We start from the raw sequence: 11,696 nt of genomic DNA on the forward strand, positions 1-11,696 counted from the left end.
AGGTAAGGCTACTGTCTACATGCATACCCAGATCCCTGACCACTGGGTCAACTCGTAAGGGTGTATTATCAACATGGTAATTAGCTGGGATTGTTGATTTACCAAAGGGTACAATTATGCATTTCTTAGCATTGAGTTTAAGACCAAAGCTTTGCACCATTTGTTAGTTAGAGATAGACCTTGTTGTAGAAGGCTAATGTCTGCAGGGAAGTTGTTGATAATCCCCAGCTTGCAATCATCTGCAAACTTAGTCAGCCTTAAACCTTCAGCATTTGGTGGCCTCACCTATTTTGACTTTCTGGGTCTTATCAGTGAGCCAGTTGGCTCTCCAGAGAGCGATAAAATGTTTATACCAAAATTAGTAAGCTTGTCAGTAATGTCTGAGTGGGGTATTGTATCAAAGCCTTGGCCAAATTGAGATAAGTTGTTTGCACAGTCTTAGCTTCATTCAGTGCTTTGGTGACCCTCTCAAAAAAAAGTCCACCAGATTTACTAGGTATGACCTTCCTTTAACAAAGCCAAACTATGATTGGTCCAGCGTTTGCAGGTTACCTATGCCCTCATTTATCATGTCCATGATTATTCTTTACAAGGCCTTACACACAAGGCTAATAAGACTTATGGGTTACAAAGTAAAAGAGGCCAGCACCACAAGGACCAAAATAATATTTTAATAATATCACATTCCAGACCGTTTTTGGCAAGTAGCCTTCATCAGTGATATCCATATACATATTCATTGGTTTAAATACACTCAGTGTCCCATCATTTCCTATGACATCACTTCCACCCATAATTGGTACAAAAACTTTTTTGGAAACAAAAAGAGAAATGAGTAAATGCATCACATTTTGTCATTCAGACCTGGTGAGAATAACCCCCCTAATTTGATAATCCATTTCCTTTCTTTTTGATTCAAAATAGAGTGCCATCCTGTTTTAAAGGATCTATTTACCCATGACCTTGTCTATTACTGCAAAAGTAAACCTAGCTGTTGTATGTACTAGAGAATGTCTGTATAAAGGGTTAATTGTCACATTGGGAAACAGCAGTGCTCAATTTTACAGTTTGCCAGGGTTTTGGATTTTTTGTGAATGGACAAGTTCACAAATATTAAAATATATTAAATATTAAATAATATTAAGATATTATTTTGGTCCTTGTGGTGCTGGCCTGTTTTATCTTGTATCTACTAAGCTTGTTTGGCCGATCGCATCAACCATACTTGCTAGCATACTTGTGGGACTAATAAGACTTATGGGCCTGTAGTTACCAAAATCAATGGTTGGACCTCCTTTGCTCAGGGGAATGACTGTAGCCATCTTCCAATCCTTGGACACAAAACCTGACTGAAGGCTCCAGGTGAAAAGTCATTTAAGTAACCAGAGAAGTCATGTTTCATGCTGTTTACTAAACATCCCAGGATGTTATCGAGGCTCATTGATGCAGTGTTTTTATCCTTAGAAAGTGCATTAATGGCCTGTTGTCTAGTAATGGTTGGGGGGATTGTGCTATGTGGTATTTTCTTTGGACTATCAGGGGGAGTGGGAGGAGAAATTTGAGCTGAACCTGTCAGCCAAAGTGTTGGCAGTGACCTCGGATTCACTGTGGGTGATGCCACTTACAATAAGTTCTGTGCATTGCTATGTATTTCCTCTGAGATTATGGACATAGCTGTAGAAAGCTTCATGGTTGTCCTTTGCCTGAAAAGCTATGTTGTTTTCCAATGTAGCCATTAAAGTATTAATTAACCCTCTTCGCTGCGTGTTCAGATTGGTCAGGGGGCTTTTAGTGTGTCTAGCTTTGTTCCTGCTATGCTTGGTCAAGATTATTTTTTTGTTTTTGTTGCATAGCCAATTGATGTTGTGATTCCACCAGGGTGACTTGTCTTTTGAGTCTGTCTTATTCTTAATATGATGGGCACATCTCGCTGTATACAGCTATCAGTATGGCTGTACAGAGATTTTGTAAACAGCTCAGTGTATTCTATGGTGTTCACTGGGTTTAGTGCTGCTTGGAATTTAGCCAAGGTGTTGCTTAGTAGAGAAGTCAGCCTTGGAATAGTTCCTAAAGGTTTTTGGTTTTGCTGTTTCCCCAGAATTAATTATTTAAAGTAATAATGTGTTATGGTCAAATTTAATGTGCAAAGATATCACATTTTTTGAGGAACATTCCCTCCCCCCAATTTTCATGAGTACAAGGTCAAGGATGTTTGTACCCCTGGTAGGAGACTGGACCAGCTGTTCTAGGATGTTGGTATTAACAAAGTTTAGGAATCAGTGGGCTTGTGCATTAGAAGTTGTATAGGATTCCCATTCTATAGAGCTGTAGTTGAGATCTGCTGTGAATATATTGCATTGAACAGTGAGGCACTCTAGTACATTGAGATAGGTAATATGGATTTCCTGGGACATGGAGGGGAACCTATATGTTGCAAGGATATGGTACGACACCCTGTTTATGGGAGTTGCACATGTATGAGTTCCAGTGGGTCATACACTTTTAGTATGGATGTGAGATTAGTCTTAATATAAACTGACACTCCTCCACCTTTAGTTCCCTCTTGTGCAGTAGCTGGTATAAATGTGTGAAAGGCATTATAACCTTGCATTTATGGGGTACTCTCTGTGACTTTAAACCATGTCTTTGTTACTACAGAAATGTCTGCACTCTCCAGGAAGAGGAAGGCTTGCAGGGAGTGGAGTTTTTTGTTATGACTTCTAGCATTGAGCAGTACCACCTTCAGATATTCCTTCATAGGCTCAGTTAAGTTGGTAGGTTTATCAGTTTGGCATTGCCTAAAAAATGCACTATGGGGTGGAAAAGGTCTTTGCTAATATCCGAAAGCCTAGAGGGAATAAATGCAGACCATCCCTGTCAACCATGTCCTCCCTGGCCATCAAATATTGTTGCCCTATGGACAGACATCAGAAGCTAAGCCAATTGTTGAAATCAATCATGTTCTGTTGGTAATGTGACATCATCCTTGCAGAAGGTAGTATGCTGCTCAGTGCTAGGCTTATACCTGCCTGAGGCACAAAATCATCGAACTCAAGCATGTCTCATGTCATATAGTCAAGAGAGGTACATCTCAGGTCACTAACATTACACAGAAACTATGACAGAGTGATACTGGTACCTGTGGTTCAGTGACCTGAGTCCCTGTGTGACTTGATGAATCCTAGCCCCGGAAAGACAGCTAACCATGACTCTCTCCTTACTCAGTCTGTTGAGAGGAACATCAGTGTACCTCACTATAGAATCACCAATGACCAGGAAATTTGTCTGTGTACCAGTTTGATTTAATGGCTTAGCAGTGGAGACATTGAATACAGTGTTACTACGAGTAGCCACGGGTCATGTTTTAATGAAGTGTTTACTTGATGGCTGAGGACCCTTTCTTTACTTGTACTGTACAGGAGGTCTTAGTGTTTTAAGAAGGTTACCTGTATGTGCCTCAGCATAAGTAGTTTTATGTGTAGGGTCTTTACCCTGTGCAGTAGGTGTGGTGCAAGTGTCACTGACAGCCTCTATAGGACTAGTTTTGGTTGTATGAGACAGTTTTGCCTCCAGCGTTGATGTGTATTTACACTTCTTATATTCACTATCTGTTTTCTGAAGAATAAGTGGGTTGTCAGCATGCATGAGGCAATTGCTACAATGCCTCAGAATGCCCATGTGACCCAGACTAGTCACAGAGAGAATCAGGAAGTGCATATCCTCGGCCACTGATCTACTAGGGAGGAGTGAGAAAAACTTCAGTATTGATCAAGTCAATAAGACAAGCAACTTCATGAGCAGTGCTCAGCTAAGAGCAAACTAGATGCTCTACTAGTTAAAAAAATCTGTCTAGACAGTAATGCCACAAGAATGCAGACCACATACCAGGACAAAGACACTTAGAGTAACAGTCAAAATAAGCCTTCACCAGCAATTCCCAGCTCAGAAGGGTGGAGGCTACCCTCTCCTCCCTCAAGAGTGTAGGCCATAAACCCTCTTAATGCAAAATATCTGGTTTGGAACCCAAGTGCTTAAACCAGAACAAAGATTCTTTTAGAATAATAGACATATTAAGCCTTTGCCCAACAATTCCCAGCTCAGCAGGATGTAAGTTATCCTTTCCTGCCACAAAAGTGTAGACCACAAACCTTCCTAACTTAAAATAACTGGTTTGGAGCCCAGGTGCTTAAATTGGAGCAAAGACACTTAGAAAACAGGCCAATAAGCCTTCACCAGCAATTCCCAGCTCAGAAGGGTGGAAGCTACACTCTACTTCCACAAGAGTGTAGACTAAATCCTTCTTAATGTAAAATAGCTGGTTTGGAGCCCAAGTCTTTAATCCGGAACTATGACACTTTTAGAGTAGCAGACATGATAATCTATCAGCCAGCAATTCCCAGCTTAGAAAGGTGTAGGCCATCCTGTCCTGCTACAAGAGTATACATCACAAACCTTTCTATTGTAAAATAAAAGGTTTGGAATCCAAGTGCTTAAACCTGAATAAAGACACTTAGAATAAGAGCTACAATAAGCCTTCACCAGCAATACCGAGCTCAGAAAGGCAGAGGCTACCCTCTCTTCACTCAAGCATGTAAACTACAAACCTTAATGTAAAATAATTGACCTGAAGCCCAGGTACTCAAAACAGAACTAAAACACCTTTCGAATAACAGACACAATAACCCTTCTACCAATGTGCTCAAAACAGAACTAAGACACCTTTCGAATAACAGACACAATAAGCCTTCTACCAATGTTGGCAGGGTGGGCTAATGGTTAAGGTGCTTGCCTTACAAGCACAAAGTGCAGGGTTTGAGTCTCACTAGGGATAATTGGCTAGGATTACAATGGCTCGCAAGAGCAGTTAGTTTAGTACTAACCTATGACCCCATGAATTCCCAACTTAAAAGAGTGTAAGCTACCTTTTCTGCCAAAAGAGTAGACCGCAAACCTTCGTTATGTAAGATAACTAGTTTGAAGCCCAGGCGTTTAAATCAAAACTAAGATGCTTAAAATAGCAATTGCAATTTAGTTAGGCTACTAACAAGCAGTAATACATGCAGCAGATTAAATGCAACTAACAGTTTAAGAATGTGCAGAAAAAAGCAAAATAAAGTAATAAAGTAGGAAGAAGCACAGATATAGTAATGAAGCTGAATAAACTGCATTTTTTAAGTATGTGGGAAGGGAGGAAAGAGAAGATAATTCAAGTTTAAGAGACTAAGGGGTGGGCCTTCCCAGCTGGTCTTACAGTACTCTGTAGAATGAGCTGATGATATGGGTTTGGGAGGAGTGTCCCAAAATCAGATTTGTAGTAGGGGTGGGCAACTCAAAAGCCACCAAGTTTAAGAGTATAACAGCAGTAGGGCAGGTGGGAAAAAAATCAAATGCAGACAGACATCAGCAATAGTCAGGAAGGGAACAGCAAGTCAAACAAGGCCCTGCAGCTAAAGAAACATGTCTCCAACTATTTCTAGTTAACACGAGGAATGCTATTTTTCATCTTCTTCCACTAATTACCTGGATGTTATTCACTGTCTGCAAAGAAATTGTTTTCTGACCTTTCTGACTGACCCTAGCCAAGACATCTTAAAACTCTAAAAGAACAAAAAACTTAAAACAAAGTGCAATATAAGAAAAAATAAAAAAAATAGAACCAACCAAACCTTAAATGAAAAAACTTTAAAATCAGAATTCAGAATTCTCAATAGGTTTTGCCAATGTCTTGAGACAATACCTCTCAAAAGACATTTGCCAGTGTCTTGAGACAATACCTCTCAAAAGACATTTGCCAGTGTCTTGAGACAATACCTCTCAAAAGACATTTGCAGTGTCTTGAGACAATACCTCTCAAAAGACATTTGCCAGTGTCTTGAGACAATACCTCTCAAAAGACATTTGCAGTGTCTTGAGACAATACCTCTCAAAAGACATTTGCCAGTGTCTTGAGACAATACCTCTCAAAAGACATTTGCCAGTGTCTTGAGACAATACCTCTCAAAAGACATTTGCCAGTGTCTTGAGACAATACCTCTCAAAAGACATTTGCCAGTGTCTTGAGACAATACCTCTCAAAAGACATTTGCCAGTGTCTTGAGACAATACCTCTAAGCTGTTGAGAATTTCGCATTATGTCCAGACTTTTTACTCATCTTTTTGTTTTCTTCCTTGTAAAATTTTTGTTTTCTGTCAAACCATTGCTGATTGAAGTAAATAAATGACTGTAGACATGAGAGTTAAATACATCATATCATTCCAGAAATGCATGAAAATGTAAAACACGCTATTTTACAATCTTTCTAATTTTATAAGATCAATACATAATATTCTGTTCCTTAACTTTGAGTCTTCTAATCCCATTATTTTTGGCTTTGTCCAGCTTTCCTGCACCAGGAGGTTGAAAGATTTCACTGAGACCCAACGTTAAATATATATCTTAAAACATGAACGGCATCACAATGGCACAGTGGATAGCATTGCTGCCTCATAGGAAGAGATTGGCCAGTTTAATTCTCGGCTGTGGTGTCTTCTGTCTGGAATATGCATGTCCTCCCTTTGGGTTTTCTCGGGGTGCTTCAGTTTCCTCATACATTCCAAAGACATGTATTAGGCTGAATAGACACTCTAAATTAGCTCTGAGTGAGTATGCATGCAAACGGTATGAAAGAACAGCAACAGAAGGGCTAACCACCCGATGGTGTGAACCTTGGCTCTAGATGATTGTCACTGTTAAAGTGCCACCCTACTCCTTCTGCAAAAATGGAAAAAAGAGTTGTGGATGGATGGATATGAGACTCTAATGTCTGTCATTATTGACAAATTGTAAACATTGGTGACATGAGGAGGCCATCTCTAGTCTTCCACACAACCCAGGAGATGACTTTTGATGACAAAAACAGTGTCACTAAATGTATTACTTTAATCCACTAAAACAGTTGCGTGAGCACAAGGTCTTGCATCCAGATACATTAACTGAACAATAACAATGACTCCCTGGTCTCATCTGGTAACATCCCACAGTCTTGTCTGGATGTTTTGACATGACTTCCATATGTTACAGACATTACAATCAGTCAATAATGGCAGACATTAGAGATTCATATGTTTTTCTACACATAGTTCATGCTTTTTAATAGGCATACCTCTTTGCCTCCTACTGAAAGAATTCTGAACAAAGCCAAAAATAGATGATTGTTATTGTTAAAGTGACATCCCAATTCCATGTGAAAAGATGGGAAGAAAAGGGTGATGAATGGATCAGGACACGCTGGAGGGATAGATTCCTGTCCCAGAGACTTCCTATACTCTGGGACAAGCTACCCATCTATGTCAAGCAAAGTTCTTCATTAGCACTCGTCAAGAAAAATCTTGATGAGTGGATGGGAAATAGGAAATACACCCCAGGGATCACTTCTGTATCTCTGCTCGACAGTGGCACAGGAAAATAACTTTCTTGGGTGGCGTAAGCCATGGAACCTTGTTGGCTAGGCTTACATAGGCCCTTGGGCTGATAGCCTAGTACCTACCTATGAACCTATGAACCTATGGATGGATTAAACATTAATATCTTTCATTACTGACTGAGTATAATAATTTATGATCTATGAAGGATAGAATGTTGTTTGTCTTTTTGGCTTTTCCCGGTTAGGGGTCGCCACACCGGAACTCCGGTTCGCTAATGATTGGCAGTAGATTTTTATGATGCCAAGTTGCCAGCCCGACGCCCAACCTTCAGCGAAGGCACGCCCATTCACACATGTCTTTCGGAGGCCAGTTGACCATGGGGAGGACATGCATACTCCACACAGAATGCACTCCAGCCGAGAATTGAACAGGAGAACCTCTTGCTGTGAGGCAACAATGCTACCACTGTACCACCGCGGCTTCATAAATAGTCAAAATCATAGAAGTTCTTTTAAATTGTGAGCTATGTAAGAGTTATGTCTGAGTGTGTGTGTGTGTGTGTGTGTGTGTGTGTGTGTGTGTGTGTGTGTGTGTGTGTGTGTGTGTGTGTGTGTGTGTCTCATTGGGGAAAGATTAAAGGGTATCCTTGGTAACATGATATATCAGACATCTCTTGCAATTTTGGTAAGTTCAGCAGAAAAGGGGCAGTTACCTTTTGCTATGATGACTGAGTTATTCAGAAACATGCAGATTAACTGTTAATAAAGTCTTTTTTCTTTGCAAGTAATGAGTCTTTGAATCTCTGGTTTCAGACATTTTGCTAAGAAGATCTTTGTGCTGAAGACTTGTAGCTCACAACCAGACATCTTCATATTCCTTACTGTGGTCTCTGTTATGATTCTAGCTTACAATGTAAATCCTGATTCTAAAGCTGAACCGAATGTCTCCAGTCATAATAGTAACACACTGAATTATTCCAACTAAGTCCACCACTTTTGTCTACAGAAACATGAGAAACTTTGTTCATACAGTAGATCATATAAATGCGTTTTACTATTATTTTCACTTACAAGATGTAAAAAAATTACAAAACAGATGTGCAGTTAGTTCAGTCTGTCACTCTATGAGCCCCCAATCTTATCACAAGTCTGAATTAACAGAAGACATTTTAATATTAACCTAAATGTAAGCAGATTAATTTGAGGTGTGACAGGTAGTCCTTAAATAATGTGACCTCCATCCCACATACTGTATATGGTTCAAATGACTATTAAAGCACTGACTGTCATGATTGGCCAACTCTAAATAAATACTTAAGTGAGAAACCTAGTGGCAAATGGAAAACAAAGTATATTCCCTAAATAAAGTAACTGCATGCTACTGTATGTCTTTGTCAGAGTTCATGGCCAAAGGTCTGGCACTTGACACAAACACAAACAGTTTTTGTAGGTTTACCTATATTCATCACAAATGAATATATGTCTATTTTTGATATTAGCAACCTCTCAACAGAAGCTATTTAATGGATTTGTCTCATTGTGATGCTAAATATTGGAACTATATGTGGAGATAAATACAAAAATATATATGCATCCTTTTTTTTCCAACCCTTGCCTGACTAAAGAAAAGCATTCATTTGCAATTCATTTTGTTGAGTAGATATGCATTGCTAGGGGAGGTTGGCTCTTAACACAAGTCCTTTAATATAACAATTTTTGAAAGCATTACATCAGGATAATATGTACTGAAATCAGATCTGATTCTGTTAATGTAACAATTTTTTAAAGTGTTACATAACTATAATAATGAACTCAGCATAGACCTTTTGTAAATCAAATACAAATTGGTACATTTAAATTAAAAAATACAAAAGTGCAGAAAATAGTCACAGAAAAGTAACACAAACCAATACTTAATAAAACGACAAAAGTCAGTCTATTTTTAATAACAAAAAAACACAAGTAAGAATCAGATATGGTTAGTGTAGATGTTGTTGCATTCTACAAGCCAAAGTAATTTAATCACAACCTCATTAAATCAAATCATGTTTCATTTTTCCCAAAGGAAAAACAGGCAAGGATTAACCTCACTGACGATAACACCATTAGTCTGCTCACAGCTACTAGAGTTCTAGCAAGTACTTTTAATATGATGGGGAGAAACCCTCCCCATGGCTACAGAAAACCACTAAGTCAGAAATGAAAAACAGGGATAAAGCCTGGAAGCACTGGCGCAAAACCAAAACCCCCTCAACTAGACAGAAATTCCTAGAACTACGCAATAGAGTCAAAAAGCCAATAAAACAGGACAAATTCCAATACTACCAGTCTGCCCTAGACTCCTCACAACACAGCCACAAACAATTCTGGTCCTCCATAAACTCTATCCTCCACCCAGGTAAAGTCAGTACCCCTCTTCCTAACATCTCTCACTCCTCAGAAAATATTGCTACCTCATTTAACACATACTTCACCCAAACCATACTATCACTAGCTAAACAACACAACCCCCCCTCCCCTCCAACCCACACCTTCAACTAGTAATCTCCCCACTGCCTTCTCTTTTTCTCCTGTACCTACCTCCAACATAAAAAAACTCTTAACTAAACTTAAACCCACCAAATTAGCAGCAAACAACCTCCCAAGTGAATACCTACAAATTGCAGCTGATGCTCTGGCCTACCCAGTATCCATCTTGATTAGCCAATCTCTGTCAGAAAGTTACATTCCCACACTGTGGAAAGTATCACATATAATTCCCCTCCACAAATGCGGACCCTCCACAGAACTAACCAATTACCGCCCCATAGCTATTCTCTTTCTCCACTCTCTAAAATACTAGAGAGATGCATACACTCTCAGGTCTCAGACTACCTCCTTACTAACAACTTCCTTTCCAGTACTCAGCATGGTTTCCGACCAAACCATAGCACCACCACTGCCTTACTCTCCTTTACTAACACTATCCTTCAGCATAAAAACAATGGCTATCTCTCCTCTGCTACTTTCCTAGACCTATCTAAAGCATTTGACATGGTCCCACACAAACAACTTATCTGTGTCCTCAATAACCTATCCTTCTCTCAATCAGTCACCAACTGGTTTCAGAGTTACCTGTCTGACTGCCAACAATCCATTGTATGGCAGAATGACATATCTCCCCAACTACCTGTCTCCATAGGGGTTCCCCAAGGATCCATCTTTGGACCCCTGCCCTTCTCTGTTTACACCAATAATCTAGCCTCTGCCACCAAACATGGCAGACTCATACAATACGCAGATGACTTAACCATCATCTGCTCAGCTCAGTCCCTACCCAAACTGCAAAAAGTCACACAGGAAGCCTTTTCCTCTGTTGAAACTTGGTTATCCAATGCCCAATTAATACTCAACCCAAACAAAACTAAACTACTCATCTTCCAACCCACCAAACATACTCAAAACAACTCTCACTTTAACATCACAGCAAAAGGCAACACCGCTATATACCCAACTGAACACACCAAATTGCTAGGAGTGGAAATAGATAATAAACTAAAATTTGACATTTTACATATCCATGATCATAAAAAAAGTCCAGAAAAAACTAGGAGCGTTATACAGAAATAAACAATTTCTCACCAAAGCAGCAAATATTTCAATAGCAAATTCCCACCTTATCTCCATCCTACTTTAAGCCTCTCCAATATATACCAACCTAAGGCAATGCGATCTAAACAAGCTAGAGACCTGCTACAACAAAATCGCCAAATTCGCCACAGGGGCATCCTACTGTAGTCACCACTGTCTCTCACTTGCTGAACTGGGCTGGTTTGAACTTCCTCACCTCCTTCAGTGGTATCAACTCTCACTTACCCACAAACTAGTAAACCATCCACTAAATGTCCCATCCCTCCAGAATCTACTCCAACCCTATCGCACCACCAGACCACTAAGATCCAGCAACAAAAATCACTTGTAGATCACTAAAGCCAATAATTCTGCTGGTGAAGCACTATTCTCTTGCACCATAGCCAAATTATGGAGCTCCCTTCCACCCACAATTACCTCCGTACCATCATGCACTCACTTCAAAACTTTACTAAAAGTGCACCTAAAAACATGCTGGCTATGCCCTTGCAACTCCCACTCTAATATCACCCACCCCATCCAACCACTACCTTTCTTTCCACTCCACTAACTGCCTTGATTATAGCAAGCTCAGATGCTCAAAAGCCTAGTACTTATTATGCAGCAGGAGCTTCTCATTGTAACATTTGTTAATGTCTGTTATGTACTTTACAGATAAAGATT

General features: G+C 39.7%; 1 protein-coding gene and 1 non-coding gene across 3 annotated transcripts in view; one reads left to right on the plus strand and one right to left on the minus strand.

Moving 5' to 3' along the window:
* The window catches only part of PLCD1 (phospholipase C delta 1), a 1,599,641-nt gene that overhangs the window by 696,398 nt on the left and 891,547 nt on the right, over nucleotides 1-11,696 (plus strand). The window lies entirely within an intron of this gene.
* On the minus strand, nucleotides 9,372-9,500 carry LOC122799017. Its single transcript, XR_006364400.1, has one exon. It is a non-coding gene; the product is annotated as a U8 small nucleolar RNA (small nucleolar RNA).

This window comes from Protopterus annectens, chromosome 3.part1 (assembly GCF_019279795.1).
Source record: "Protopterus annectens isolate FY-2018-M chromosome 3.part1, PAN1.0, whole genome shotgun sequence".
NCBI classification, from domain to species: domain Eukaryota; kingdom Metazoa; phylum Chordata; order Ceratodontiformes; family Protopteridae; genus Protopterus; species Protopterus annectens.